At 31.3% G+C, this 6000-nt stretch overlaps 1 protein-coding gene across 1 annotated transcript in view; it reads right to left on the reverse strand.

Moving 5' to 3' along the window:
* Nucleotides 1-5758, reverse strand: part of Task6 (TWIK-related acid-sensitive K[+] channel 6) — an 836358-nt gene extending 830600 nt beyond the window's left edge. Inside the window, exon 1 of the mRNA XM_081756527.1 lies at nt 4774-5758. The gene's annotated coding sequence lies outside the window, so the exon portion shown is untranslated. The remainder of the gene's footprint in view (nt 1-4773) is intronic.
* Nucleotides 5759-6000: the final 242 nt, after the last annotated feature.

Genomic DNA, 6000 nt, shown 5'->3' on the forward strand with positions numbered 1-6000 from the left:
AGAGCACAGGTTCATCTAGTCTATATGTTAAAATGTTAGGTTTATATGTTTGTCTCCAAAGAAAAGTTTATTTGTTTGTCTCCAATCGTTTCGACAATGAGATCTCGAAAACCACAAGTGCTAGAAACATACTGTTTTCACTGGTCGATTCCAAATTTTGTGTCAATTTGCCAGTTCTCATTCAAATTTTCAAAAAAAAAAAAAAAAACTTCTCTTTATTTTCCTATCCAACATTTTGGGCGTCGTTTTGACTTTATTAGTTTAATATTGTCACTAGGACATTAAGGTTGATACCGTTGTGAAAGGCAACCAGTAGAGGAGCTACGTATAGCCAGTTGATGGACATTTCAGGTATTTTGCTTTAGTCTGAATGATAAAACCTATTGCAAGCTGGCAACTTCAAAAACTTGTGGACCCACAATGAGGCGTACTCGGATATGGAATTATAAGAAAAAATATTTGCATTTGGTATCATCTATTATTTATTCAAGTTTGTTACAAACTCACCCCAACATTAAAATACTACATTTACATGTTTATCTATAGCAGTTCATTAACTTTGAGAATCTACCTATCCTTTATCTGTGTTTGTAAAGGGGCTTGCACAGTTCTAGTGAGAATTGGGAAGGAGATTCATGCTCATATTAGAACTGTGCGCTATGTAAATAGTGCAGGTTCAGCTAGTGCTACTATAATATAATTGTATTTAGCTGCTACACAAAATAGAAAGTAGGTCTATAATAGTTGTTTAGTATTGCTTGTTGCAAGAACATCATGAAGCACAACACAATATTTTGCTGATTGTGTTCGGTGTCTTTCAAAATTATTCAGGAATGTTGTTCAATTTTACTTGTACCATGCACTTTTAAGGTCTTTAAAAGTTCTAATCAAGTTTTATTGAATCGTGTACGGGCAGCAATAGAGTATTTGGTCTCGTTGTATTCTCTTTCTTAGACCTTTCAAACTTTTTTCAAAAACTAAGATACACAATTATGACCCGTAGATCATAAGAGCATATTTCACTGAACTGTTACTTATGTATCACTTGAGTGTCTAACTATAAGTTATTTTCGATATTTACACATAGTAATTTATTGAGCCTTTTTTTCGTAGATTCGAACGCCGTGCCTTTGGTAGTAAATATTTTCCACAATGTTTATTTTAATACATTTTACATAAGAGATTTCCAAACTTATTTTTCTTTTGGTCGAGCCCCACCTAGGTTTCTCTGAAAATAATGATATCCCCACTGTGAATTTTATAGTTGCTTGCATTTGCCCCCCTTGTTTCAAAGGGATTGTGACTAAAAGAAATAAATGTAAAAAAAAAACTTTGAACATAAATTTAAAATATGCTAAAATACAAAATCAGAAATAACTATAAACAAAACCACAGAAATACTTAGAAGAAGAAAAAGATCAAATCAAAACTGTACAAGTATTTATATTGTTTTATTTTATTTTTATATTTTTTATTGTTTATTTATTTTTTGAAAATCTAGTGACATTTTGTCCATCCCATGCTAAAACTGCGAATGTACTAATTTTAACTTTGAGTTATAAGCATTTTAATATTCAACTTACCACGACAAATCAGTACGAGTATATAGACTTAGGCACATGTTTTAGGAATTGACGATTACTTCTAATATACTAATGTTTCACAAATGGGACTTTGATATTAGAATCTGTGCGCCCCAAATAACATGAAACTGCACTTAGGTGAACATAGCAAAATTTGCACATTCGCGGTTTTGGCATTGGACCGACGATTTGTAACAAGACATATTTTCAAAACAACTAAAATTTTACTTCATTGGTCTTTAAATATCTACATAACTGGTAGTGGTGACCCCTTTAATTTATTATTTTTTAACCGAATTGTTTCTTTTTCTAATTCAAAATCATATACATATGGCAAAATTTCCTCGTTGTATAATCCAGTTGTAAAATTACAAATTGCAAGGTTCTCCACCATTTCTTCTATATTTATATACATATATAAAAGTCTCTGTCTTAAAAAGATACAGAAAAATATGTTTTTGAAATTTTTTCTATCATTTTTAAACATGAATTTATATTTTCACATTTTTTTTATATTGTTTAACATATCTAAATTCTCATTATAGATTATATATATGGTCTATGAATGTTTAAATTAACTTTTCTGTAAAAAAAAAAAAAAAAAGTACTATCAAAACATTGCTAAATACTAATATACTTAATACCCATTTTAAATTATACAAAACGTGAATAATCTTTTGAAAGAAAACATATAAATATAAAAAACATCAGAACATTAAACAAAAGCAATGTACAAAGCGTGGATAATCTATCAACAAAACTTCAGATTGCAATTGAGGAAATTGTTAAAACATGAATAATATATAAAAAGGATTTTGTTAGAAGTTGGAAAAGTGTGACTGAAGCAAAACATTCTCGTATATTAGTAATTATTGTTACAGTTTCGGCAATGTATCATTATCTTTATCAGTTGCATTCAACTAAGGGAATTCGGATCTATCATTATCTTTATCACATATATTAAAATAAGGGAATTCAACAATCTATCATTATCTTCATCAGATGCATTAAGATAAGGGAATTCGACAATCCATCATTATCTTCATCAAGTGCATTAAGGTAAGGGAATTCGGCAATCTGTCATTATCTTCATCAGATTACATTAAGATAAGGGAATTCGGCAATATATCGTTATCTTCATCAGATGCATTAAGATGTGTAAATTATGAATTGCAGGACCAGTATTGGTATATGTTTATCCTTTGGTCAGGTTCTGGATTTTTACTTTTTAGGTTAAAAAATTAAAAAATCAAAACTCGAATGAGTGGTAGAAATTTCTGATTTTATATATTTTGTTATATTTTATTGCTATTCTTATGTTTGGTTTTTTGAGTAAAAATATAAAAAACTGGAATAGTCTAATTAAAAATCAAAATACTTTTTAAAAACGTAGACATTTTGATTTTTATACATAAGTGGTTCGTGATTATGTCATATTTTCTAACTTTTGAGAAATCTTGGAAAGAAAATTAAAATTTCCATGCAATGCAATGTAATGACATATGTCAAACAAGCTTTCCCCGCAATCTGTAGATACATTTACGAAATTAAGCTACCTACATATTATTTGTTGTCTGATCCCAACTCATTCTACCTAATAATTTTACCGGAAGTGTCGTTTATATTCTCTTCTACCAAGCTGTTCATACAGTGACGTGCACAGAGTTATATCAAGGATGTTGAAGCATCGAAGCTCATATCGTTTTAGGAGATGTGTGATTTTTGTATACATATACTTTAACTATAATATTTTTGAAGGGGACGCTAGAACCCTGAAATCTTCCTTTGTGTAAGCCAATACATACATTTCTTATGTGATTTTATGTTTTGATTAAAATTGGTCATGAAGATGGCATAAAGAGAATGTAAGCACGTGTGATGTTATCCATGGTTAATAATTAATTATCTGAAATTCAAATACGTAACATTGTTTAGTTATTCTACAAATAATGGGTTAATTTGTGAATGAAAGGCACTCATATTAAAAACTGAAAGATGTAATGGTGGGGGTAGTCCATACGAGGAATGATTTTATCTCTAACGCAGACACTATTCGCATTAAATCTGTTAACAAGACTACTCCCATAAATATCACTTCAACTTTTTATAATCTAAAACCTCTATTTTGAAGCAAACTTGTAGTAATAGCGTTTTCTTTTGGAAAAAGAAAAATACAAAATATTTAAGTATATTGCATTACAGAGAGGTTTGCTTCGGTTTTGTCTCCTGCAACACTGACATCTAGACAAAACACTATCAGCGTATACCGCCTACACGTTAATACATTTTGTACATTACTCAGAATAATCAAAAAAGCTTTATAATGAATCCTGTTTAGAGTGCTGATAAGGATATCACCTTGAATTTATTACAATACGTTACTTGCTCAATAGGGACAATAAAATCCGTAAAATGCCTTTTTAACTAGCAAATAACGACGCTTATAACCTATTGTGATTTGTGCATAAATATAGCTATTCTTTTTATCGGCTATCACTATCAAATACTTTCTCTGCAATTAGACAGATCTATGTGGTATCAGCAACCAGCTGGAAAAATGATATTGCTTCTTAAGACAATACGAATATTGCTCAACTAGCATTTCTTTAAAGCTTAAAACCGGTTTTGGTCACAGAGTTATAAAACAGAAACTTGTTTTTCTTCTTCTTTTTCTAAAGCTATTAGTACCCCAATCGTTTGTTTCTCGATGATAAGAGACTTGAAATAACCGATATCTGTTGTTTTACATTTTGTATATATAAGATATTAATAAACAGGGCTACATTTAGTGTAAATAATATAAACAGTGCTCTGTACTTATCAGATTTCAAATTGATATTGTTTACCCAATTGTTGCATAATCTCAACATATGGTTGCAGTGATAAGTGTCAGAAATATGTTTGGGAATAATCATTATAATTCTGTCGTAGACAAATGTCGTTTATGATATTATCCGTGCTTAAAACGTTTAAGAACATCACCTTCTCAAACTAAGACACGAGACATTTTAAAACGTAAGCGTTTTAAAATATGTAGTAATGTGTTGAAATAACAGTAGTTCTACTTTACCCTACGTTCCAGAGATTATAACATAATATTATCAACAAAAAAATTAAACACATATATCCACATATTATGTCTTTAAAAATGTCGAACGAAGTTAATTACAAAAATTAAAAATTAACTCACCAGACGGCAGCTTGTAGTCTGAATTGCAGTTATTGGTAACAGATGACAAACACACATGCACAATGAACACACACGTTTGAACGTTAAAAGTATTAACTTCACTGACTAACTAAAAAATTGTGGAATAATTCTCTAATTACTTTCTCCTCTTAATTTTATTTCCTTGTATCCGGGAAGATTATTTATTATTATTTTATATTTAGAAATGAAATGGAATTTCCGGTTGTGGATGCTAAATTTCAGCAAATATACCACGAACTTTTAAGCATGTAACAGAAACACACTATTTTATTGTTTCAGGAATCACTAAAAAATTTTTCTTTATTGAAATAAATTTTAACTTTTGTTGTATGAAGGACTTAGGGGGGAAACTATTATTTAAAATATATTTTTATAATATATCATATAACGCGAATTGAACTTATGTTTCACAGCACAATCACAAAGCAAAAAACACAAATCATTTCACTTAAAAAGGACAACACCTTGTTATGAAAAAATTCTAGTTATGTCTATGACAAGGTTGATTCAGTGTAGTTCTTAATGCTCTGCACAACATTTAACCACCCCCCACGGCATACTAAAACCCAAGCAAAGACTCGCACGCAACGCACAAGCTGCCAGCTTGACGGTCCCGGTCACACTACAGCACCGACTGGGAAACCAGCAGTGTCGATGCTAGGCTCACTGACTGGACAACATTTCGCGCGCTTCAAACCTCAAATCTTTTTCCCCCCTCTCGCCACGCAACGCACACTTGCAGAGAATCCATCCCGATACACAGACACATACACACGTACTGGCTTCATCTTTTCCTAACGAAGAGAAGGATATTGATACATTTAATGCAGGGAACGCACTCAATCAATTTTTTCCCCCTTCATCGGTTAAGAACACAATAATGTAGTCTCAATGTTGGCAACTGAATATTCCCTCCCCGGCATCGTATTGTGTTTATATTTGAGTGTATGCACGACCTTACTTCTTAAACGTCATATGCAATCTCTCTGAGATGAAACAGGGTTTCCATACGTAACAAATTAAAATATCATCATTGTAAAGAAAACAGAATTGCATCACACAAGTATCCTTTTTTGAGCTTCAATCAGTGGCGGATCTGTCCATCAAACTTTTCATCAAATAAGAGAAGTTTGAATATGATATTGTATATTGCCATCCAGGGTCGGCCGTAGGTAATTTGTCGTCCCGTGCAATGGTATCATTTCC

The sequence above is a fragment of the Thermobia domestica genome, chromosome 4 (genome assembly GCF_964235325.1).
Source record: "Thermobia domestica chromosome 4, izTheDome1.hap1.1, whole genome shotgun sequence".
Taxonomy (NCBI): Eukaryota; Metazoa; Arthropoda; class Insecta; order Zygentoma; family Lepismatidae; genus Thermobia; species Thermobia domestica.